The sequence below is a fragment of the Zea mays genome, chromosome 5 (assembly GCF_902167145.1).
Source record: "Zea mays cultivar B73 chromosome 5, Zm-B73-REFERENCE-NAM-5.0, whole genome shotgun sequence".
NCBI classification, from domain to species: domain Eukaryota; kingdom Viridiplantae; phylum Streptophyta; class Magnoliopsida; order Poales; family Poaceae; genus Zea; species Zea mays.
In genome coordinates, this window is record NC_050100.1 from 44,663,544 (window position 1) to 44,688,315 (window position 24,772).

Here is a 24,772-nt window from a genome sequence, read left to right on the forward strand (position 1 = left end):
GAATTGTAGATCCATGTAGTGGTATTTGTCTTCCAACAAGAACAAGGCATCATTGCATGCGATCATCCGAACAGCCATGTTAAAACAATCTGTATCCATCGGCTTATTTACATCCAATATATCTTTAAGTTTTTGAAGACTTAAAGAAATTGGATAAGGTTTAGTGCTCTGAATCCAATGTTTCCTATTAAATGAACATTTGTTTTTATAGTTAAAGCAAGAACATATGTGTTGAATATTTACCATGCATATACTATAATAAATGAGAATTAACTTACTTTAAATATTTGGTGTTGTCTATCCCCATGATATATGTGCATAATACAAACATCAGTTCTTGCGTGTTTGTTGATGTTACTTTAGCAGGCAGAACATATGGAGATATATATGGTTCAATCTGATGTGATGTATTTGACGATTTAGATAACTCACATGGAGTATCGATTATTTGAACATCACTTGAACTCTCTCCATCTTCATCCACATTGTAGTCAAGATATTGATGGCTTTTCTTTGTGTTTAATCTCGAGTCCCATAATATTGCAGGTAGCTTAAACCTAAACATTGTTATATCATCCTGCAAGTATATAAATTAGAACAAAAGAAACATTGTTCCTATAAATAAATATACGTCCTCTACCTGAGTTACGTTATCAGATAGGGAGGATCCTGTCCAGTATTCCATATAGTTTATCATCCATAGCCCGCAAGATACCCTAATATGAAATTTAACAGATCAGGTGAGTTTCTATGTATATATGAAAATAAATATAACTAATTTTATAGAGTTGTGGTCACATGAATTTTACCCATCGGTTTGCATTTGTGTTGTGATCTTCTCTATAACTGGCCATGATGCAACATCAAGGTTCGACCACTTGCCTTGGTAAAGCTCTTTATGTTCTGCTGCAAGTTTAATCTGTCTTTCTAGACCTTTTAACTATGTGTATATATAAAACATATCAAGATTTATAGATAACAAATAATGTAATGATGAAATAATCATAATATAAAAGAAATGATTACTCACTGTAGTATAAAGGTCTCGGCGATCCGTTATTTGTTGTCCCATAGAATCGAGTACATGTACCTCACTTTTTTTTGCATTCAGAACTGCCAGATACCAATGAAAATTTTCTATATTCATTGGAATGAACACCTTCATAGAACATACATTAACATTAATTTGTAAGTATTGTGCACCAATATATTACATATTACATATATTAAAAATGAGATGAGTTTTAGGTCAACCATGTCAGACTGTAAATAGTTGTCCACCCTTGTTTCAATTGTGTCTTCCTTATAATTTAAGAGTATCTTAGGGTCGCCATCACGCTTAAGCAGACTGGAAATGAATGTGTTCTCTAAGAAGACCTTTCCACCTTCTCTATGAAGTAAATGCTCTTCATCCCTAATACAGTGTATATATGCACTGAGGGCCTGTACACCAAAATAATACAATTAGCAGATCAAATATACATGCTAGCTTTAAATATGTATACCATACTGTATAATATGATAATTATAAATATATATATACTTTATTACTGTATATAATATGGACATACAGATGTACTTACTTCGCCAGACAGTTCGATGTCACCATGAAAAAGACATTCCATATCATTTCTATTTAACCATGCGCTGTCGATGTTCACCACAACTTGTTTCCCCGGTAATGTTTTAATGTATTCAATAAGCTGAACATCTTCTGGGGTGCACTTATAATCTATACAATGAAAAATATTATACTTAATAAGCAAATGATATATGCGAAATCCAATAAGATGCAATAAGGCAAGAACAAAAAATTACCTTCAGAGACAACTCGAGCTACATTCGATTTCTTTGGTTTTTTATGTTGTGATATTCTAATAAGTGTGTCCAAAGCATCTTTTTTGTTCTGCTCTACCATATCCGCATCAGAACTTATTTGACTTGATTCATTTGGAACATCCAAAGATGTCAAGTGTATCACATCTGTATGAGGAGTGAATGAAACATAAGTCTCTTGACAAAAGCATTTTTAGGAGTACTCATAAGACAATATTTACATTTAGGAGTGTAGATAAGAGAGCCTACCCGGTTGTGGTCCAAGATCGGCTTCAGTTGACACTTTAGCATGATTGAAAATACAGTCAATGCCTACTCCCACAACATCGTGTGATTGTTTTGCAGCATTACCAACACTGGCCTTACTATCCTCGCTCTCTATAGCTATAACGCACAAGAGAAGAATTAGGGGTCAAACAAATATTTATTATGCAGACCTTAGTTTTTTGTAATTGATAATAGCACTTACCCAGTTCATGTTCATCAATGTCATTAGTTGACAATTGTGCTGAACAACCACTTCTAGCCACAACCTCATACGATGGTTCAGCAGTATTGCCAACATCGACATTTCCTTCCTCCACCACTATCTCCATTGTGATTGGGTCTGTACCCATCAAATTGAAAGTGTCAAACATAATTTTATTGACAAAAGTATTGTAAGTATATAAAGTACATCGTCAAATAGCACGAAACTAAATAAAACACGAACTTTAGCTTAAGTTCTTCATTCAAATAGAAGTGACAAGTGAAATTGTATAAACTTACGGAGGAAAGGGACACAGGCCTGCCACCATCCTATTTTGATTAAGTATACCCGATGCCATTGATCTTATAGGATGTATATCATGGCATTATTGCAAAGATACAATATTGCTCCTTATAAAAATGCTAAAATAATATGAACAATATATTGTTGTATTATTACGACTGAATTTAGAGGTATCAGAATTTAGCAACATATAGAAGTAATATTAGGTCATATCAGCAGATCTCTGAGAGGCAGAATCAGCTGTCCTAATATTAATTTAGGATTAATGGATCCAGATATTCGTTCCCATTTCCCAATTCAAGAGATAAGTGTAGTTTGTTTGACGCTAGGTAAAGAAATGTTAGCTGGACACTTCCTTCCTAATAGCTATACTTATAATTGCTTTCTTGATTATCTGGGAAATGAAGGAGAGCTCAAAAAGGCTAAAGTTCTACACGCAGCCATGCTTGAAGGCTGTTTAGCTAACACAGTGACATTTAACACATTGATCAAAGGGTTCTGTATGGCTGGGCAGATCCAAGGGGCGATTAACCTTATGCAGAAGAATACTGAGAGTGGTTTCTTTCCTAATTGCATCAGCTATTCTACAATAATAAATGAGCTCTGTAAGGTTGGTGACACCAATCTGAATTATATTACGATGCTTAACTGCTTAAGGTTGTATTCGGATCGGAGGGGATTGAGAAAGATTAAATCCCCTCCTGTTCAAATTTGAATAGCAAGGGATTTAATCCCCTCCAATCCCGTTCAATCCACCTCTAACCTAACAAGCCCTAAGAAGTTCTGCACTTCAATATTCCATGAAAATTCTACTACACGCCTCTTTGCTTGTGAGGCATATCTGATAATACAAATGTGCACTACTTCAGAACTAACGCTTCTTAGGATCATTTCCTTTTCACCACGAAATTGTTGCCCTCATTTTGGCTACAGCCTACAGTTTGGAACTGGATATATTTATTCAGATTCACTGATTCCAGAATAGCAGAAGGGAAATACAGCCAAACTACATGTGACCTCTCTGAATAAAACTTCATTAGCCCTGCAGCCTGAATTCGTTGTCATATACATTGACATGAATAAAGGAAGTAACAGTGAAGTTTACAATGCTCTGACAATTAAGAATATGATTTGGCCTCTTATCTCTCGAGTAACTTGTAGTGACTTTTGTTTCTCTATCTACATATCAAATTTGCTTCTCCCATATTTGCACTGTGATTTTTTTATGTTGGGCCCAAAAGGATAGCAGGCACAAAACATTTGAAAGAACAAAATTAGATTGATATTAACTTAACTTTTCACTATGAACAAACACTATCCCAAGGATATAAAAATAACCAACTTTTAAAAGGGATCAGAGTGACACCTTTTATTAGAGATTTTGGTCACTATCATGGCTCTCGCTGATATATTAATGTGTTACTTGGACCGATTGGGAAATTAGACTTTCATTGCTTTACATGTTAATTGATTTTTCTTTCAAATTCATGTGAAAGTTTTCCACAGAGATCTGCATTTACACTATTGGATAGTAATGTGTGTCATATAATATATTAGCTTGTGCGCATATAAAGCTTCATAATGCATTAATATGTAATATGATATGGAAACTATTATTTGAAAGTAAATTTAGTTGGCAGGAAACATGAATGGCTCCAAAAAATGATTATAGGTCAACTAATTGGGACAGATTACAAAGCAACGCATAGCCCAAGAGCTAAGGGTGGTTGGTTGATCGTGATCCAATTATGTAATTGCTTGCATGTCTCACAAGTGCTGGGACCTTTTTCATTTGCTTAATAGAGTTGTATTGCTCATGTGACCTGCGTGGAGTGACGGCGGGCAGTCACGTGTTGTGGCGGCCATCCCAGTGCAAGGATTTTGAAACCTGATATTGTGGCATACAATATTTTGATTCGCTGGTGCAACATTCATGGTGAATTTGATAAGGGCTTAGGAATTTACAGTGATATGGTTAAAAATGGTGTGCGACCAAACTGGGACACATATAGAGCTCTTTTCTTAGGAGCTTCTTTGATGACCACAAATAGAAGAACTTTACTATTGACCACTTGATGTTAGGGCAATATCTGTTCTCATCTACTGGAATAGGCTGAATCAAGACGGATGCAAGATGCAAAAATCAATTTGACCCTGAACTGTTGCTTCATATGCAAGTGGCTATAAGCCTATAACATACACATGCATATCTGCATATTGGCCTCATCTACTGGAATAGGCTGAATCAAGACGGATACAAGATGCAAAAATCAATCTGACCCTGAACAGTTGCTTCATATGCAAGTGGCTATAAGCCTATAACATACACATGCATATCTGCATATTGGTTTTTTTCTATGCTTGAGAAGATGGACTCCAGTCTGAGGTAAGACGCCTGAGATCATCACCTTTTTTTCAAATGGCTTTTTGGTAATTGTTTTGCTAATCTTCTATTACAATTTTGGTACATGTCTAATTTAACAATTATGTATTGTAATAGTCCTTAGTCCTTATAATATTTGATGTCTAATTAGAAGTAGTTCAATTATATTTGAATTTGTTGCTTGGCAAGACCACAAATGTAATTCTATTAGCCTATTAAATCTGGAATAGCCCTACATTCTAGTGGGTTCCAAAGCCTATTCCAAATTTCCAATCATCCCTCCAACCATAACAATACATATCCTATAGTGACCAGTTTATAAATCCAGAGAGTTTCACAGTTTCCTTTAGCAGGCAACTGGTGTAAAGCGCCTTCTTTTCTGCGGTGTGGGCTGTCAAGTGCAAGGTCTTTTCCTTTACCTGGCCTTTCTTCTCTTTCTATTGCTGATGTTTTATCAAATGTAAAAGTAAAAGTTGCTAAAGTTATTGTTTGAACTGCAGCTTTAAGATCTGTGCTTAGAACAAACTGTGGTAATTTCCATTTCTCCTCTCAAACCAGTCAATATTTAAATTTTCTGTGGAATATAATATTGTAGATCTGACATACTGTAATTTTCTTAGTTGACAATGGTACTCGTGAAGGGCATGACAAATTCTTGAAAGCGGCAATCAGTGAGCCATAAACTGTTATGCATTATGAATTTATGCAAGACTACAAGGTATGACATTGAAATAATTAGCTGCATACATTCTTTTTCCCACATTGGTAGGTTCATGTATGGATGATCAATAGTATAGGAATACAATTTTCCATATCAATAGCTCAAGGAACAGTTTCAGGATCAACACAAGAACACATGACATTTACAGAATTGCCATGATTTTCCTTAGATTTGTTTTATTTATGATCACATTGTATAACTGAGAATATTTACAGGTGCATCTAAAGCATTTACAGCTCCACGACCTCCTTATAAACAAGATTTGCATACTGAACATTGTTCTTCTATTTAAGTGAGATGCAGTTATCTATATATCTAGTTAAGTTGGGTCCAAAGACCAAGACTATTTACTAAACAATACATGAAACATAATGAAAAGAGACCGATAACATCTATTCAATGATCATCTGCTTTCTTTGTTGTATCAACCAAATGACCACTAAACAATAGGAAGCTAAAAAGGAGCCAAAATAGAGAAATAAAAGGCAAAAATACATCTTCACCTAAAAACCTAAATAATTAAGTGCATTACAGGTTGTTAATTGCCATGCATTCATCAATGTCAGCTACGGCGTAAGGACCTCCTTATAAACGATATTCTTTGTGTATGTTGCGCCATTTATCGCTGAGTTCCTTTCAACCCCCTTCTTCTTCTTCTTCTCATCATGGACTGGAATGGCAAGTATCTTCACTTTCGATCGAGCGGTGGCCCTTGATAGAGCAACATAAAGCTGGCCATGAGAGAACACTGGTTCCGGCAAGTACACACCAACATTAGGAATCGTCTGGCCCTGGGCCTTGTTAACCGTCATGGCAAAACTTAGTCTTATCGGAAACTGCTTCCTTTTAAACTGGAAAGGGAACATCTCATCATCAGAGGGGCACAAGGGTATACGAGGCAAGAAAATTCGCATTCCAGCATGTTGGCCAAGGACAATTTCAGCATCAATACTGTTTTTTTGGAAACCACGAACCACCAACCTCGTGCCATTGCAAAGTCCATTAGCAGGGTCTATATTCCTAAGCAACATGATTGGGCATCCAACTTTGAGCTTCAGAACGTGCGGGGGTAGTCCATTAGGAGTCAGCGTGTTTAGAAACTCCAATGGGTAATAGTTATTAGGATCATCCACCGCGGTGTCAAAACTATGGTACATCATCTGCTCACCTTGGAAACGATCGATCATCCTCATATTTATCATATCCACCCAGTCATTCCGTGTAGACAATATTGCTCTTGAAGTGATGTAGCTTGTGTTAGACATATTTTCATTTAGATTGGGATAAATGTCATCTATCAGTCTATCAAGGTCGTGATCATTACCAGTATATGGCACACATACCTCATCTGGAAGACGAACATCACCATCGTTGTTCGCTTCCTCAGTTCCACCACCGACGCGCAACAAATATTCTGCAAACCATGGGTCGCTCTGGGCCCTCATGTTTTGAACAAGCTTTAGGTGGCACATGGATTCCCAGAGGTAAGAACTCCGTAGAGAGGCAACAACTATCTGAGCCCTTGACCCCTTGCGTACAACAGGGAGTACTTGTCTGAAATCACCCCCGAACACAACAGTCCTCCCACCAAAGGGCAGCTCAGGCCGTCCCATTATATCACGCATGCTATTGTCTAGCGCCTCAATTGCTTGTCTCTTAGTCATCGATGCCTCGTCCCAGATAATGAGCGATGCTTTTTGTAGCAACTTTGCTGTCCCGCTTTGTTTCGTGAAGCTACATACAGCACCATCATCAATAGTAAGTGGTATCTTGAAGCGTGAATGGGCAGTCCTCCCCCCAGGCAATATGGAAGCTGCAACACCAGATGTAGCTGTTGCAACTGCAATCTTGTCCTGACTGCGTAGTGCCGCAAGCAGTGCCTTATACAGATAGGTCTTGCCAGTCCCACCAGGCCCATCCACAAAGAACACTCCACCGTTATTGGTGTCAACGACAGATAGGATCTTATCATAGGCAGACCTCTGCTCCTCATTTAGGGTTTCTTTCATAGCAACATCGTCTGCTGTCGGCTCGATACTTTCCTCCTCGTAAATCTCTCTATCAGTACCACATGAATCGTCATATTTGTCGATGATAGCAGGGAGAGGGAATGTCTTTATGTCTTTACCCATTGACTGCAAAATGTTTCTAATGTCAATCAAGACCATCTGTTGCACATGGGTTTTGCTTTGAGTACTACGGTGATAGTCCTCTGACATTGAATCAAGGTGTCTCTGCCATAATTCTGCCACATCGTTCGGCTCGCAATATACCAGTATTGTTGCAAACAACCTTCGTAGTGCTGACAGCATTTGGTAAATAGCGGCTTCGTTGAGACACTCATCTATTGTGTCGTCTGCTTCAAGCAGTCCCCTCCTTTGTGCTGCCTCACGAAAAGATGGTAGTGTGTCACCATCTACTGTCCTTAGATCCGCATAGGAGGTAGCACCCGTCACATGGTTTAAGAGAAGTCGAAGATAAAAGCGCTCCCCCTCAGCTGGATGAGCAGAGACTATTCTACCAACCTGTCCACCCGTGTTTCGTTTCCTCCTTTGCCACACTTTGCCTTGCTGCAAAGTGTACCACTCAGGAAAATCACGGTAAAGGATGCCCCGAGCCTCCTCGTGTAGCCTATTTGCCTCAAAATATGCCGTAAGCATTGACCTATCGGCACCTGGACGTTGGACAATATGATTTACTTTAGCACGCTCATGAAATGACACCATATGCATGTTTTCAAGATGGAGCTGCAGTTGCATCACTGGTGGAGAGTTTTGACTTAGATCAAAGCTGAATATCCTCCAAAGGGCTTCTGGAGGGGTCACCCACCTAGCATCTCTATACTGCTTGATCTCATCAACGTCACCATCAGCCTTGTTTGCATCTGTCACAGCCACAGACGCACGATCGTGGCCTTTGTATATGTATTTGAACAAGTATTTGACAGCCTTGATGCTCCCGCACGCCTCAACATTGATGTGACAGTTGAAGAGCCGGAGGAGGTAAGGGTTATAAGGGACGACCCATCTGTTGTCCAATTCACAACCTCGAACTGTTTCCTTACGCCCATCATCACGACGCCTATAAATAGGATATGAATCCTTTCCTTGAGACGTTGCATTGCTAAAAGCTCTAGGATAATGGTTTTTGCATGAAGCACGACCCTTAGTGCATGGGCATTTAGGATTTAGCAACCCGCACGGTCCATGCATCATATGCTTGATAACCATCTTGTATAGTTCAGGGTACTTCTTCTTGTCAGGGATCTCAGCGGAGATAAGGAGATCATACTGATCGGGGCAAGTTAGCTTGTACTTTCTCTGCATGATGAGTAGGAAATGGACATGAGGCAAACCTCGCTTCTGGAACTCCACGACATAGACATAAGCCCGGATTTTTCCAAGAATATGATGCTTAGTCAATCTCTTCTTCAGTTCCTCTAGTTTTGCACGGAATATGCGAACAACAAGGTCCGGACGATCCTGTGGTGACTGCATAGGGAGAAGCTCTCTGGTTATTTCATCCCAATTGGGGTTGCACGTCATAGTGAGGAATATGTCTGGCTTCCCAAACTTCCGCACAAGGGCCATAGCATCCATATACCGGCGTCTCATGTCACGAGGACCACCAATAAATGATGTAGACAGCACGGTTCGCTTACCAATTTTGTCTGCTCTGTTCTCACCTTCATGCAAGCTATCTACCAAACCCTTGTATAGATCCGCCCTTAATCTGTCTTGGTTTTTACGTATGAAATCCAAACGAGAGCTCTCAATCTTGATGTAGGTGTCAACCGCGAACTGTTGGAAAAGCCGCTTCCCATGAAGTACTGGATTGAATATACCTGGTCGAATTTGGAATCTATAGCAGTAATAATCACGTACAGACACACATAGATGGCTGGGTCATTCTGCAGTCAGAAGGTTTATTAATTAGTGTTGCTAAAAACATATTTAACAAAGCATCATATAAAAATCACAAAGAAGCAACTAACCTGTATCGTCATCGTTTGCATCCCTTGCCCTATGTTGCTCACGGTACGCGTTTACTTCGTCCATGGAAACATTGGACTTAGGAATATTTGCATGCCATCCAAGTTCACCTTTAGGAAAGAACATTGGATATGATAGTGCATCATAACATCCATGATAGGAACGGATACCGTGGCTTGACCTATCCTTCCCATGCAACATAACACTATTACTGAATTGACCTCGTCGTTCACTCCCCTCAATCCAAACTGCAGCAACCTCCGAAGTGATGGGTGCATTATATAAATTCTGGTTCAGCGTTTGGTCAAGGTTCAAGGCGATATGGTAGTCTTCAATGTTATCAACGTGTCCCATACTCCTAAGGTGCTCAGAGTATGGGTTTCCCTTAAGTATTTCAACCAACTGTTTAATAACTGCCTTGTCTTTCTCAAGTTGATCTTGACGACATTTACGATATCTATGCTCGAGGCTAGGATCATCATCGTAGAAGTAAAGTTCAAGGTGTTTATGTTCTGCCCCAGCTTCCCTACCAAACGACCTTACATTGTGGTACATCATGCCATGTGCACGGAACGTGTAAATACCACAATTCATGTTTGTAGTCATACTGTCAAGGCAACAGTACAGAGAAGTGAAAGAGAAATGGCCATTAAAAAATCGAATGTTATCACGGAAGTGTCTCGCATCAGCATCTGAGCACTCCCACAGCCTCCTAAGTTGAGGTGGTGTCTCGATCGGGGCTAGATCAATCTGTCCATTACGACAACAGAATCTAGGTGGTTCATACTGAAACTTCTTTGCTTTGCAGTAAACGCAGTCAGCAACAATGTCCAATGAATGTGTTTCTTCAGGTATGTTACTATACACCTTATCATACGGGTCAGGTACGTCTGGGGTAACAGTAAATGCATCTTGAGTTTCATCAATCTCGATATCCTCAATAGATTCACCATCTAAATTTGTTTTCAAGGAACAACGGGTAAGACGAATAACTTTAGAAACTTTCAAATCCTATATATCCTATATATACTATTACAAACATTATGTTAGTACCTTGCCCAGCGAATAGGTATCCATCTTCTTCGTCATCATCTTCGAAAAGTACATCCTCGTCATGATTCTCTACAAAGAGCACACCTTCATCGGCATCTATTGATTCACATGGTTTTAACCACTAAGAATAATTAGGGAACTAATTGTGGAAGGAGCTTGTAATTACCATTGGTGGTGACATTCGGGGTTATCTGTTGTTGCATCCCAACGTCTGCTCCTTCAGTCATTTTGTCACTATGTGGAGCAGTGACTGGACATGGGCTTGTACATGCTATTGACGGAAAGTTGTGTTAAATCAATTGGCCACTATAAGTTAAGTATAATTTCAATTAAGGATGAATTAGTAATTACTGTTGTTTTCGATCTCTGAAGCCATTGCGTGATCAATTTCATTGTGCTCACCGCCTTCCATGTCGTGATCCCTAGTTGCAGTAGCAAAGTTTCTTCTAATGGCAGATTGAAATTTCTGGTTTTGACGAGATATCAGGCTCTGTCTTTCGCCAGACGACACATGATGCCTATGTCGTTGTCTTCTAGGAGACTGTGTCATTTTGTCCATGTCAACATCCTTAGTCTGCAATGAAGCATAAACAAAAGGTGTTGCACTCAACTCAGAGATAACCATGTCCTTGGAGCTAGATAGAGACCCAATATGAGGTTGAGAATCTGCTGAACTCCACACAAGCTCCGGCGTAAACTTCGGATTCTCAATTGCGATCGAGTCTTGAGCTAGCATTTCTTGTTGTTTTCTACTATAGTTTTCCCTTGCACTCTTTTGACATGGTGTAGTATTACGCAATGCCCTTTGTTCCCTTGTTAGAGTTGCAAATCGAATCTGTTCTCGAATTCTCTTACGTTCCCTTGCATCTAAAACTTCGGAACTTGGATTGGAATCATGTTGATGACCCGTCTGAGCTGATGCGCCTTAAAGTTGAAAGTAACAAAGCTCTTAGCTGTATATATATATATTATAGGTTGAATGATGAGAGCTCAACTCACTATTGGGGCACATTTGTTATAATTTTCGTCTTTCAATAACATAACACAGAAACATAATAACCTAGAGTGTCGATGCTTTGATGATTATTATTCTCTTTGTGTGCAGGTATGCTGCAATCTACAAACTAACCCAAGAGCACATAAGAAAAGCATTACTTTAAAGATGAGTGACACACGAGCATAGTTAACATACCTTCTGAACGCTCATGGTGCACAACATTTTCATTTTTGCTTGACTGACGACGCCTCTTCAATTCATTTTTCTTTTCATCACTCATCGTGGCGTATCGTGCTCTTTCTCTTTCCCTCTTACGTTGTATCGCATCATCACATCCACCTAACCAGTTATATCCTTTTCCATTATTAATCGTTGTTGTTAATTAACATAACAAAGAAATGTAATTACCTAGAGTGATACCACACGGTATAGTACAATCAATGATGCTTCCGTCGCCTATAGCCACATCTGGACAATCATCTACACAAAGTAACCCGATAACACATAAGAAAAGCATTATTTTAAAGATGAGTGACGCACAAGAAGCCTTAATTTACCTTTTGAATACTCATGGTGAACAACGTTCTCTTTTTTGCGTGACTGACGACGGTTCTTCAATTCGTTTTTTTTTCAACACTCATCGCCGCATATCGTGCTCTTTCTCTTTCTCTCTTACATTGTCTCGCATCAGTTCGACCTCCTGAACCATCATATATTACCCATCAATAATCTCCATTGTCAATACATGTTAAACAAACATATTCACCTTGAGTGTTATCACACGATTTAGTTAAATCAATTATGCTTCCGTCGCTGACAGGTACCTCTGGACATTCATCTACACAATATGAACATCGTTTTAGTTAACATGTGCATCATTAAAGTAACCCGACAACACATATGTGTTACCCTTATTGATGATTGATTCATGGAAATAGGTAGCATACCTGTTGAGTACTCAATTTTTTCGTTTTTGCGTGACTCACGACGCTTCTTCAGTTCATTCTTTTTTTCATCACTCATCGCTGCATATCGTCCTCTTTCTCTTTCCCGCTTACGTTGCCTTGCATCAACATGTCCTCCTAAACCATTTAATATTTCCCTTTTTAAAACCTTGGTGAGAGATCAAATATTGCATTTTATTAGTAGATATACCTTCAAGGGTGTTGCTAGACAATTCTCTTAATGGAGGTTGAACATCGTTATTGTTGAACGGATCCATCTACGTCTTTTATTCTACCAACAGACCTGTGTAGAAAAAGATTAGTCATATTCATACTTAGATTATTGCAATTGCAATTCTGGACAGGAAACACATCTACTACATCTCTCCCAAGCCCACCTGCTACCCTTGAACAATGTGTAGTAGTAAACCTTTGCTACTGCCTATACAGTGCTAGGAGTCTGGTTTTGTGATCTGATCGGTTCGTATGGAGTGTATGCTTGCTGGGCCAGAGACATGGTCCTGTAGCACGGATTCTGCTGTAGTTTCGGCCGGCGCCGATGTAGATTAAAGTCAACTTTTCAATCCATCTTCAAACTATTGTCTTCATGATAGCAGATCGGTTGGTTAGATCGACAGTGTGAGGGCGAGGTTGGCAATGGTGAACAAGGGCAAGGTCATCTCACTTCCTTGTCATGCAATCATCCATGTTGTCCATCCCCAAAGGCCACTAGTCCGAAGTTGACATACAGACAAGGAAGTGAGATGACCTTATGTGATGTATCAACCTGGAACAGTATATGTCCACCCCTCTACACCTCCTGTATGCACGTTTTATGCCTAACAAATGTGACCTACATGCTGGCAGAAGTGAGTTATAAGAACTGAACCTGTTGTCTGATCAAAGTCTCATGTCTCAGCCATGGTACTTCAAATTTGTGCTAACATGTGCTCTGTCAATCGCCAGTGACCAAGTAAGCTACAGTTTCTTTTGGTACACATGTACATGTACTTATTTTGTATTTCATGTGAGGTCATCATTGATATGAAGGATTATGTATTAATGTATGCTTTACATGTCTAAAAAAGGCTTAATCATTAGTTCTGATTTTATTACCTGCAGGGTGGTGAAGATGATAACTTTGCTATTGTGTTTGCTGCCATGGGAGTGAACATGGAAAAAACTCAATTCTTGCAACGTGGTTTTGAAGAGAACAATTCCATGGAACGGGACACCCTTTTTCTAAATCTGGTACCTACAATGTTGGGTTGTGGTGGGAACGGTTACGGATCAAAATAAACCCAACCAAGCAGGTCTTTAGTGCTTTTGCATATAAATGTATTTTATTATATTGGTTCCGTAGCAACGCACGGGCATATACCTAGTTAAATTATACTTCTGGTAACAATTTCAGGGAAAAGCGAGCCTGGCAGAACGTCTGCTCCATCCGCCAACGGGATTACCTCGCACAGGTTTTTATTTCTTGGTGTGCAAGTTACAGATTTTCTGTAATTCATCCACAACCTAATCACCTCGTACTTTTCTACCTGCAGTGAGAGTGAAGGAAGTGACGACAATTCTCAAAACGTGCGATTGATCTGCAGTGCTCAAATCTATTTAGTGTCGCACCACTTCTTTCAGACTCCTTAACATTGTTTTTTCTGTTGCAGGACTCACACTCGAAGGACAATGATGGGAAGGAAGATGGTGGGTATCTGAGGAACTGTCTCTGTTTGTTTTCTCTCCAAATGATAAATACCAGTAGAATCGCATGCCTGTTTTAATAAGATGATGGCTATATCCTGTCAATGTGCAGGCGATTCTCAGAACAGCATGTCTTATTCAGCATCGCAAGGAGTGGTAAACCAAACCATGGCGATGCTTCCAATGCAACCGGGTGCAATGGTCGGAGGAGTTCCTAGCTCCACGGCAAGAGCCATTCAACGGAGCCAGCAACTGTTGTAAATTCACACGATATATGAACCCAAGATTTTCCTGCTGCTGGTTTCATGAGAAGCAACAGCACACAAAAAAGCCGACCTCATATATACAAGCAGACAGAACACGAGGATTCAAATTCTGCACTTCCTTAATGAACTCGGCTGGCTCTTTCAGAGGGCTTCTGCCTGTACATTGTCCACCAGACCTGATGTGTCTGATTTGGATTTGACTCAGTTTTCAATCACACGGTTCAAATATCGTTTACTGTTCTCTAGCGAGCGTGACTGGTGCTCTCTTACTAAAACACTTTTGGATATTCTTGCCAAGAGAAGCTTGGTCAGCGAGGAATTATCAAAGGAAACTATGGAGATGCTGGCTGAGATTCACCTTCTGAACAGAGCAGTAAAAAGAAAGAGTAGGAGAATGGTGCATTTGCATGTACAGTTTGTTGTACTATGCCTTGATAATTCCAAGGTTTACCCCTTCCTCCCAAACTTTCCTGGCCATACTCATAGATACAAGCAGACAGAACAAGAAACCGGACCATACTTGTCACTGCAGCTGTTTGGCAGCACTGAGGAGGATTTTCCACCTAAGATGGACTCAGTGAATAAGTACTTATCTTATGAGAGTAGCAATCCTCTGGATGAGAGATCTCCTTCATCTCTGCCTATAACCCGCAAGTTTTTCCCCATACACTCGGTTGATGAAGAGGTTCGGCACCCTCATATTACAGATTATGGGGAAGATGCTACGATGGGTGACGTTAGCACAAATCAGGCATGGTTGGCACCACCACTTGATCTCTTCAAGGATTCAGAGCGTCCCATCAAGAACGGATCGCCACCAAATCCTGGTTACCAATCCTGTTATGCCTCAACATCTTGTTCAGATCATTCAAATTCAACCTCAAACTCAGATGGACAGGTAGTTTCTATGCGAAGCTTGCAATTCCATTTTGCAGAACCTTTCCAAGACCTCTTACCATATCAATCATGTACCTGTATTGTCTTGATTTGCCATTTTACAGGATCGGACTGGTAGGATTATTGTCAAGCTGTTTGGCAAGGAACCTAGCACAATACCTCGGAGATTATGATATTATTATTCAACTATAGTTGCTATATCGAATGTTGAAATTTCTGTGATGTAAATGCAGCTTGAAGAAAATCTCCTCCAGAGAGTAAACTCATTAGTTCAAAGTTCTGATTTGGATTTCTGGAGAAAAGGAAGGTTTTTAGTTCGAACCAACTCCCAGTTGGTATCATATAAAGCAGGTATGTGCAAATTAGTCAATTGCGCACCATATAAACGTTTTGTGCCCCATCTCATTGCAGAGCTTCATATTTGATACATTTTGGTTGATGTCAAGGTTGCTATCTTATTTCAGGAATTACCTGTTTATCAAAATCGTGGAGAACATGGAATACCCCTGAATTGACCCTTGTGTCACCAATTGCTGTTGTTGGTGGGCAGAAGACCTCCCTCATTCTTAAAGGCCACGATCTATCTATTCCTGGCACACAGTAAGTTTTGAGTCGTAACGCTTGTTGGAACGACAATAATTTCACCATCTTAATGATTAGTTTTGAACTTTGGACATTGCAGGATCCACTGTACAAGCATAGGAAAGTACATATCCAAAGAAGTTATGTGCTCAGCATATCCAAGTACCATATATGATGATTCAGGTGTTGAGACATTTGACTTGACAGGAAAACCAGATCTTATTATTGGGCGCTGCTTTGTTGAGGTTTGTAAAAATTTCAAATGTTGTGCTTTTACGAAAACATGTTGTTTGCATTGGTAAGATGATCAACACTGTCACTTTTGATATTTACAGGTAGAAAACAGGTTCAGGGGTACCAGCTTCTCTGTTATCGGTGGACTATGCACACTATGTTGTTTTGAAGAGGTGTGTTCTTACTTTCCAAAACCATCTTAATTTGTAAAGGAAGTAGTTACTAATAAGAACACTGACAAACAAACTAATGATGATGAACTTATTTATTAGATAATAGAGAGGTCACATAGTTCTATACAAAGCAGTTAACATTGAGATCGAACACACGACCAATAAAAACAGAACACAAATCATTATTAATAAGTTTCATCTGATACATGACTAACAAAGTATTCTACTATAACAAGCTAGAACACATGTCTCAATCCGATGTTACAGACGCCAAATGTTGTCGTCTGTTCTCTAGAAATTTGTCGATGAAACGACTCCTTGGATTGTCAATCAACGAACGACGAATTGCTGCAATTTAGAACATGATTTGTAAGAACATGATTATTTGAAATTATTGTCATTCGAATTGTATATATATCTATAATCGATAAATATATTATAAGAACCACTCACTCTTCAAGCGGTATATAGTGTGATGATCCGGGTTGAAATGAATAGTGCTGTGGTCCGAGGTTTCCAAGCACCCTATTGTTATATAATAGTATATAATTATTAATATGAGTAAGAATTAAATTATATTGAAAGATGTTAGGCACAGAAGACATTACTGTGATTATGGTTACAACGCAGCAAAGTTCCAATAATGATGTTCTTGTCAACTCTAGCTAACGACCATCGTAGAGCATTTCTTTGCAAGAGGTCAGTCCATACCCCCACGATGATTAGATCCCACCTATTAAAAACCTTAATCGTCTGAATAAGACCTAACAAATGCATAATGCTTTTTAAAAAAGAATGTATATATGAAAATTAGTGCCACCTAGAATCCATTAGTACAGCTTCTCTATACGGTCTTCCACCGATATGCTTTAATGGTTCCAAATGAAGAACTATGCCAATAACATCTGAACAATTCACATATCATTAGTTACCTTTGAATCATTTAGACTTCAAGCGTTAGTGATATATATATATATATATATAAACTATATGGAAAGAAGGGTTATTACCTATGAATGTCTTATGCGGTTGTTGGTAAACCTCATGAAATGGCATAAGATACTTTGGAAATGGAGGAAATTGGATTGGCTTCGTGAATGGATCCACAATAGTATGTGTTATCAATCCCAACTCTAGCCCATGACCAATATTGCGAAATTGAAGTTCCTCCCGGTTTAGACAGAATGCCACTCTATACAATGTATATGTGCATCCTTGTGTGAGTAAGGCATCGAACCGTTGGACATTAATGCCGTTAGATATTGCTTCGATTTTGGAGCCCTAGATATTTGGGAATACAGGTTGTATGAGTCAAAGAATTTAATTATAATAACATGAATATATTGGCTCTATTTCAATGCTTGTTGAAGTGACTCACAGTGATGTCCTGTAGGATGTAGTGTTGACTATTACGACGCCTAGGGAACTTAACAACTACCCTCGCAAAGACACTTTTTACTTGTGGTAAGTTATTGACATCTTGAATATCGTCAAATAGCACGAAACTACATAAAACACGAACTTTAGTTTAAGTTCTTCATACATATAGATGTAAAAAGTAAATAAACTTATATAAACTTACGGAGGAAAGGGAGACAGGCCTGCCACCGTCCTATTTTGAGTACGTCTACCTAATGCCATTGTTCTTATAGGATCTATCATGGCATTATTGCAAAGATACAAAAAAAACATTAAAAAGACTAAATGACATATAGTCTCTTGTCTATTAAAATGCTAAAAATAATATGTACAATATATCGTTGTATTAATATGACTGAATTTAGAGGTATCAGAATTTAGCAACAAACAAAATCACTCTGTCAATTTATAGGTCTCAGAATTTAGCAACAAACATTATTGGAGCTATTGGCTATTTATTCATAAGATGGAAGGTACATCTTCTATTTTTAATTTGGTGAAAGGCTAATGTTGCTTAGAAAGTATATTAATCAAATATTCAAATCTGTATTAGAATTTACTGCAGGAAGCAAGTTATCTTTCTTTTCATTTTTAGTGAATGATTATACACTGTAAACTGTGCTGATGATATTCCTACTGTGCCATTTGATATTTGACCAATGTCAATTCCGTTAGAGCTAACACAATGATTACAGGGGTGGAAACTTTCTGATATGATGTTTGTGACGAAGCGTGGATTATCTGATGCTTGCAATGTTGTGGGGAAACAAGTGGATCAGGTTTCAGAAAGTGTTAATGTAAGTTTCTTCTTCCATCTTTCACTATGATGTTACTATTAGACCTTCAGGTTCTCAGATGCACATTGCAGTGATTCACATATCTTATGCATACCCCCCTTAAACTAAGTAATAAGGTGCTATACAAATTTCTAAAGTTTGGTAACTTTTTTTCATTTGTTCATCCAACTCTAACTGTCTAACACATTAGGTTAAAGGCTGTTGGATTAAAACATCATAGGACATACAATTCACAACAGAATCGTTCTTACGATGGTTGTTCTCTATATCAGTATGATTCTATACATGATATTTGTACTCCTGCTGTGTCCATATACATGGCACTTTTGACCAGTGAACTCGAGAACGTAGTAAGTTGACCATTATACCATCTTTATTAAACAAGGTAATAAACTATGGGGAATTATTAGCCTTACATGATAAATTTGGAAGTATTTAGTGAAAGTTTTGGCCGAAAGTATCAACTACGTAGAAATAGTGTGAGTATGCTTATGTCCAGTTTTGTTAAACTATCTATATGTGCATATACCAATGACCAATCATATTTTTCAATATAGATGGATTCTATATACTTTCAAGTGCTTATGCCATATTTTCACTGGAAAGAGGAAACGTGACCCAATAAGGGATGATTTGGTGACAAGGGGATCACGTGAGGATTGGAGGGGATTGAGGGGGAAATGAACTAATTTCCCCCTCAATCCCTTTCAATCCCCCTGTGATCCCTGGTCACCAAATCAGCCCTAAGGGGAAAAATATTCCTAGGCTTACCAGATATGACTCCAGTCATTAGATTAATTTATCTTGATTGTGGCATCTAAGTGTTTTGACTCTTACTGTTGCATCTTGATTGTGGCATCTTGTTACTCTTACCATGTCAATCACATGGACTGGTGTGAGTATAGCTTGTTCCTCAACCAACAACTATATTATTAGTTGTGATTATACATATAATATTGTTGCCAGGATGCTGCCTCCCTTGCAGTAGCAATCATGAAAAAGGGACTGCAGAGTCGAATATTTCTGGGCTGTGACAACAAGCCCCTTTCCAGGTAACTGCTGACCTTGTTCATATCGGTTTCTTTGTTTTTTAGTCAGTTTTGCTGTGCAGAGTTACTCTTTCGGTTTGCCTAATTTAAAAGGAAAAAAAACTTTACATGCAAGAAATAATGGATGCTGTTAACAATAGTGGAAAATTTGACACGAAGTTTGGAGGCTTTACTGGTTAGTCTTGTACGACCTGCTATGGTTCTTTGATTCTTTCATATTCTTGAGTGCACAGGCAATAGCATATAGCTTAATTAACCCGAAGTGTGTTTTAACTCCAGGTACTGACGGTCCATTGGGGAAGAGAATGGAGAATTCAAAAACTCGGGCTGAGATCGGTTGGGAACCAAAGTATCCAAGCTTCACCAAAATCCTTGATATTAGCAGTTAACATCCTTGCATACTGTTCAGTTAGTCTGACTCAGCTGAGTTGCAACCGTGATTAGATTGTACATCGTTTGAATTTTTATATGGTCTGAATTGGTGATGGTGTACATCTCAGCCTAATTTTTTATTCTCACAGTATTTGAGCTGTGAACCAGACAGATGCCACCCCATCCCACCGGACAATATATACTGTCACGTGAGTGGATTTGTCGATCATGAACCTACATGGCTACATATGGTGTACTCTACCGACTACCGCGCTGCAAATTGATTTCAACAAACTGAAATCAACCAAATGCGAACGCGTGCAGACTTGTTCTTTAGCACAGTATCCGGCAGTTTATTCATAGTCATTCAAAACATTATTTTGTACTATCCATAGTCATTTAAAACACTATTTTGTACTGTAAACTGCACTGTTTATAAAGTGGAGTTTAAATATGAGAACGAAGATTTTAAGTTGTTGGAGATAGTTACTGTTTGTATTATATATCCCCGTTGCAACGCACGGGCATATACCTAGTTTAGCAACAAACATGTAACTTGGAGTCTTGTCTAGTCCTCGCTATCAGAATATTGTATTGTACAAAACGAAGCGGGTGAGAAAGAGAAAATTGGGGACAGGTACAAGTGTATTGTACAAAAAGTCCTCCCATGCAACATACAGCACCAGAAATTATATAATGCACCCAGCATGAATTATGTTGGTTTCTCCAACACACTGCAGGCTGCATTTTTCAATCTCTTCTTATTTCGTTTGGATTAGGTTCAGAATTTCAGTATTCATGCATTCGTTCATGTTCCAGTCAGTTGTATACCCTGAATCCTGAAAAGCATTAAAGGATTACTTTTTCCTTCCTCCTTTTTGCAGTGTCATTACAGCTTCCATTGATTATACTGTTAAGGTGCTGATCTTATTGTCTCATATTTACAGTTTAACTGTTCAAGTTGCAATTGTTCAACAATTCACAGACATTTTCATCAATATTCATCAGGACTTTACAAGGACAGGTTATTTGAATTCACATCCTAGTTTTTATTTGGCCTATGTTTTCTGCCTCCAAAATGCCTAGATCGAAATTCTCAGCTGACTAATAAATAAACAGGCCCTCTCATACTCCAGAAATTGTTGTCAAATAGAAGATGGCCAGTGACTGAACAATAAGCTGAACCTCTTTGTGTTGGGCGTACTCGTTGATTCGCACATTCTTCTAAATGCCTAGGAGTCATGTAACACGCAATGATTTGCACATTACAATGTTTGATAGTGACATTGTAAAAGGAAGTTGTTGATGGATACGAAGTTGTTGATGGATAGGAAGTTGTTGATGGAGATTAGTTTCCTGAACATGAGCTGGCACATAGTTTACTCATCTTGTGTGGTTGAACAAGCAGGACGCAAACTAAAAGGAAAGCACTAAAGAAGTTTAGAAAAAAGAGATATAAGCAACAATACTTTCCCTTAAGAGTGTTCGATTGCGCTAAATGGTAGATCCAAAAAAGAAGCATGAAGAGAAGAGGTTGAGAGAAAGAATTGTGGGCGGGTGCAAGTACAACATACAAAAAGCATGCTACCAGCTAAGCCTCCCAACTATCATTTGTTTATCTAAGAATTAGCATCAACCTCTATATACCGGAAGCATGCTATAAACTTTATACAGCCCAAAGAATACCCCAAATACACACAAGTCTGGTATTTTATTTAATGTCCTTAATTATCAACCATTTACTGATTATGTCAAATTACAATTTAGAGAACTCAGAATTTAGCAGCTAACAAATACAAAGGGTTATGTATTGCAGAATTTAATTATCACTGATTGTAGAATATTAGTGCTAGAACAATATATGTTGTTTAAGTGTCCTAACCATAAGATGTATGAATTCTATTAATGGATATTATTAACAATAGTTCTGATTAGCTGGCTTTAGAGAGAGGGAATCACATTTGTGGCAATGACATTTGTACATAAGTAATTTAAAGAGAGGGAATGGGACAAGAAAACAGTTCCGTATTAAAAAAAAGTTCAGATTTATGTTAACAAGCTATAACCTGTGTGTATGTTACTCCAAGGCAGACAATTACACAATGGATCATACAACCATTGCAGATTAAACGAGTAGAGGGGAAACATACCTTTTTCAACGGGGCAGAAAATTGTATAGTGTCCTTTGCAGGCAAACAGGATCGTTCAGAAGCAAAGTGCAGCTCGTGCAGCCAGATATAAACAAAATAAAAAAGAACAACATGTTAATTACTAAAGCTACGATCAAGCACCGCACAAGGAATTTAATCAAGATAATCTTAACAGTTACAGTGAATTATTGTGCAACTGAAGTAAAACGGGTTATAAGTAGTTTCAGCTGCAAATTTGTTCTCTAGGTGGTCTTCTTTTCAAGTTTTTTTGTTTTTGAACATTTGAACCTATGGTTGTCCCTATTGAATCAAGCATCTATAACCAATTCTAGGATACCCTAGTAAGTCAAAATGCAATATATGGTGAACATTAGAGTTTTATTAGAGAAAGAAGGCGCTGATGTTTCAGTGGTTACCTAAAAATCCTTAATGTCCAGCAAGCACCACTCAGCAACACAAATCAAATTCAAACGTCTGTTCAAAGTAATAGAGAAAACATTAATATTTAGCAACCATACATCAGCTAGCAACGATTAGAAGGCAGGAAATTCAAAAAAAACAGCTATGATGTACTCTAATGTTATGAATAGCGCTTTAATGTTTGGAGTTTAAACTACAAGCATAGGTTTCAGGATTTAAGCTTGCTTGGCTTAATGCAGTTCTCCAAAGCTAACTTTAAAAAAAAAATACCATGTTGTTCACAACAATAAAATCATGATAATAGTAAAGTACTTTGAAATATGAATGCAAAAGTAAACATTATTATAACACTATCTACATAACTTTAGAGTAATAATCAGTCAAATTGCACCAACTTTAAAATGTAACTGTGTTTCTACCATCAAACATCACATTGATAAACATTGATAGGGATTGTTCTTTTTATTTGCTCGAATGTAAATGGAACACAAGAAAGGTTCAGCACAAATATTACTAATAGCTTTGTTCCTGGTAGTGTTTGTTCTTCTGAACAAATTGGCATCATCAGCCAGGTTTGTGCCTTGTATAGTACAGGTCACTGGTACAAGCATTACAGGTTAGGTGTTTCACTTTCACACTATGAATAGTGAATCTTTCTGTTGTCTCATAAAATTATTACAGAGAACACGCAGAATCAAATCAAGTCATTCTATCAAATGGTTAAGTTTAATACTGTTAACTTTCTTTGTTTCCCAAAGTTATTGGAAGCAGCTAAGAAGCAAGAATTTTGCTAAACACGTTTGCAGTGTAATTTGTGGGGGAAAAGGGGTTAATCTACTCATTGCATTATGCTATTTGATATCATGAGTACTGGATTGTCAATCAAGTTACCAGTTAAAATATGCTCATAGCACTGAGTACAATATGGTAGATGATAGGAAATTAGAACCAGAATTCACATCCTTTAAAAATAGCATAGTACATAAACATCTATGATGATGAAGCAGATACTTATCGACATTATTTCGGAAGGTATTGTTAGCAATTCGTTCATCCTTTTCACTTTTTATTGACAAATGATAGACAGAACTAATGTAAAAGACAATCCGTACGAGAATCCATAAAACACATTCAAGTAAACCATATGCTGTTATAAGGAAAAGTAAGTCATATGTTGTATGAAAACTTGAATTACCATGCATAAGCTATCTAGATAATCATGACCCGGTGAAGATAGTAACAAACAGGCAATAAAACAGCATGGAAATGACTCGAGGAACAAACTGATTGCAGAAGCAGACATCACAGGAAGAGCATTATCAAAACATTATTCAGTTACTACTTTATCTGCAGCAGCACAGCTCGATCGTCAGCTAAGTATATTAACAGCCATAAATTAGCAAATAATCTCTGTTTTTAGAAAGGGGCCGTGGACCTTTTACACTCCCTGATTTCGGGCATCAGGGATCAAAACCCACAGGTGGACTGTTCCCCGACTGCTTCCACCAAACGTGCTAAACTTGGATCGTCTAAGATATGGTTCCTTAGACAACAAGTAGAGGTTGCTTTTACGTCAATGTCTGTGATGAACTAAAGACAGCTACAAACATCAAATAGATAGCATGTGTTTTTCTACAATGAAATAAACATGGCCAATACCTTAAGCAGCACAGCTACACACGGTACAGTACAATATCTACTTTAGGCTAACATAGAATTATATTAAGATGGAAACACCGAAATCATCACTATGTCTGAATTATAGCAAACAACTACAGAATAGTTCATAAGTGCATGTATTCAGGGGTCTAAGATCCAAAATATCAATATTACCTCTGTGATTTCAGTCGTCCTCGTTCTCCAATTTCTCCCGCACGCGCGCAGTCTTCTTCTCCCTTCGGGGTCGTTCACGATTTCAGGGGAACATAGAGGACAGAGCGAGATGGGAACTGAGTAGATTATCCTCGCTCTCCAGGGAACTCCTCGGACTCTAGCGTTCGCGCATGCTCAA

General features: G+C 38.3%; 2 long non-coding RNA genes and 1 pseudogene across 3 annotated transcripts; 2 read left to right on the forward strand and 1 right to left on the reverse strand.

The window, feature by feature from the left end:
- Window positions 1-506: 506 nt before the first annotated feature.
- LOC109939564 (uncharacterized) lies at window positions 507-924 on the reverse strand. Of its 2 annotated transcripts, none has more exons than XR_002262044.1 (3): window positions 810-924; window positions 641-716; window positions 507-557 (listed from the first exon to the last, which is right to left on the reverse strand). It is a non-coding gene; the product is annotated as an uncharacterized lncRNA (long non-coding RNA). The 2 variants fall into 2 exon arrangements; XR_002262043.1 differs by having other exon boundaries at window positions 509-577.
- A 12,631-nt stretch (window positions 925-13,555) lies between these two features.
- On the forward strand, window positions 13,556-16,692 carry LOC118471949 (squamosa promoter-binding-like protein 15; annotated as a pseudogene).
- A 3,234-nt stretch (window positions 16,693-19,926) lies between these two features.
- LOC109939913 (uncharacterized) lies at window positions 19,927-20,331 on the forward strand. Its single transcript, XR_002262252.1, has 2 exons — window positions 19,927-19,994; window positions 20,099-20,331. It is a non-coding gene; the product is annotated as an uncharacterized lncRNA (long non-coding RNA).
- Window positions 20,332-24,772: the final 4,441 nt, after the last annotated feature.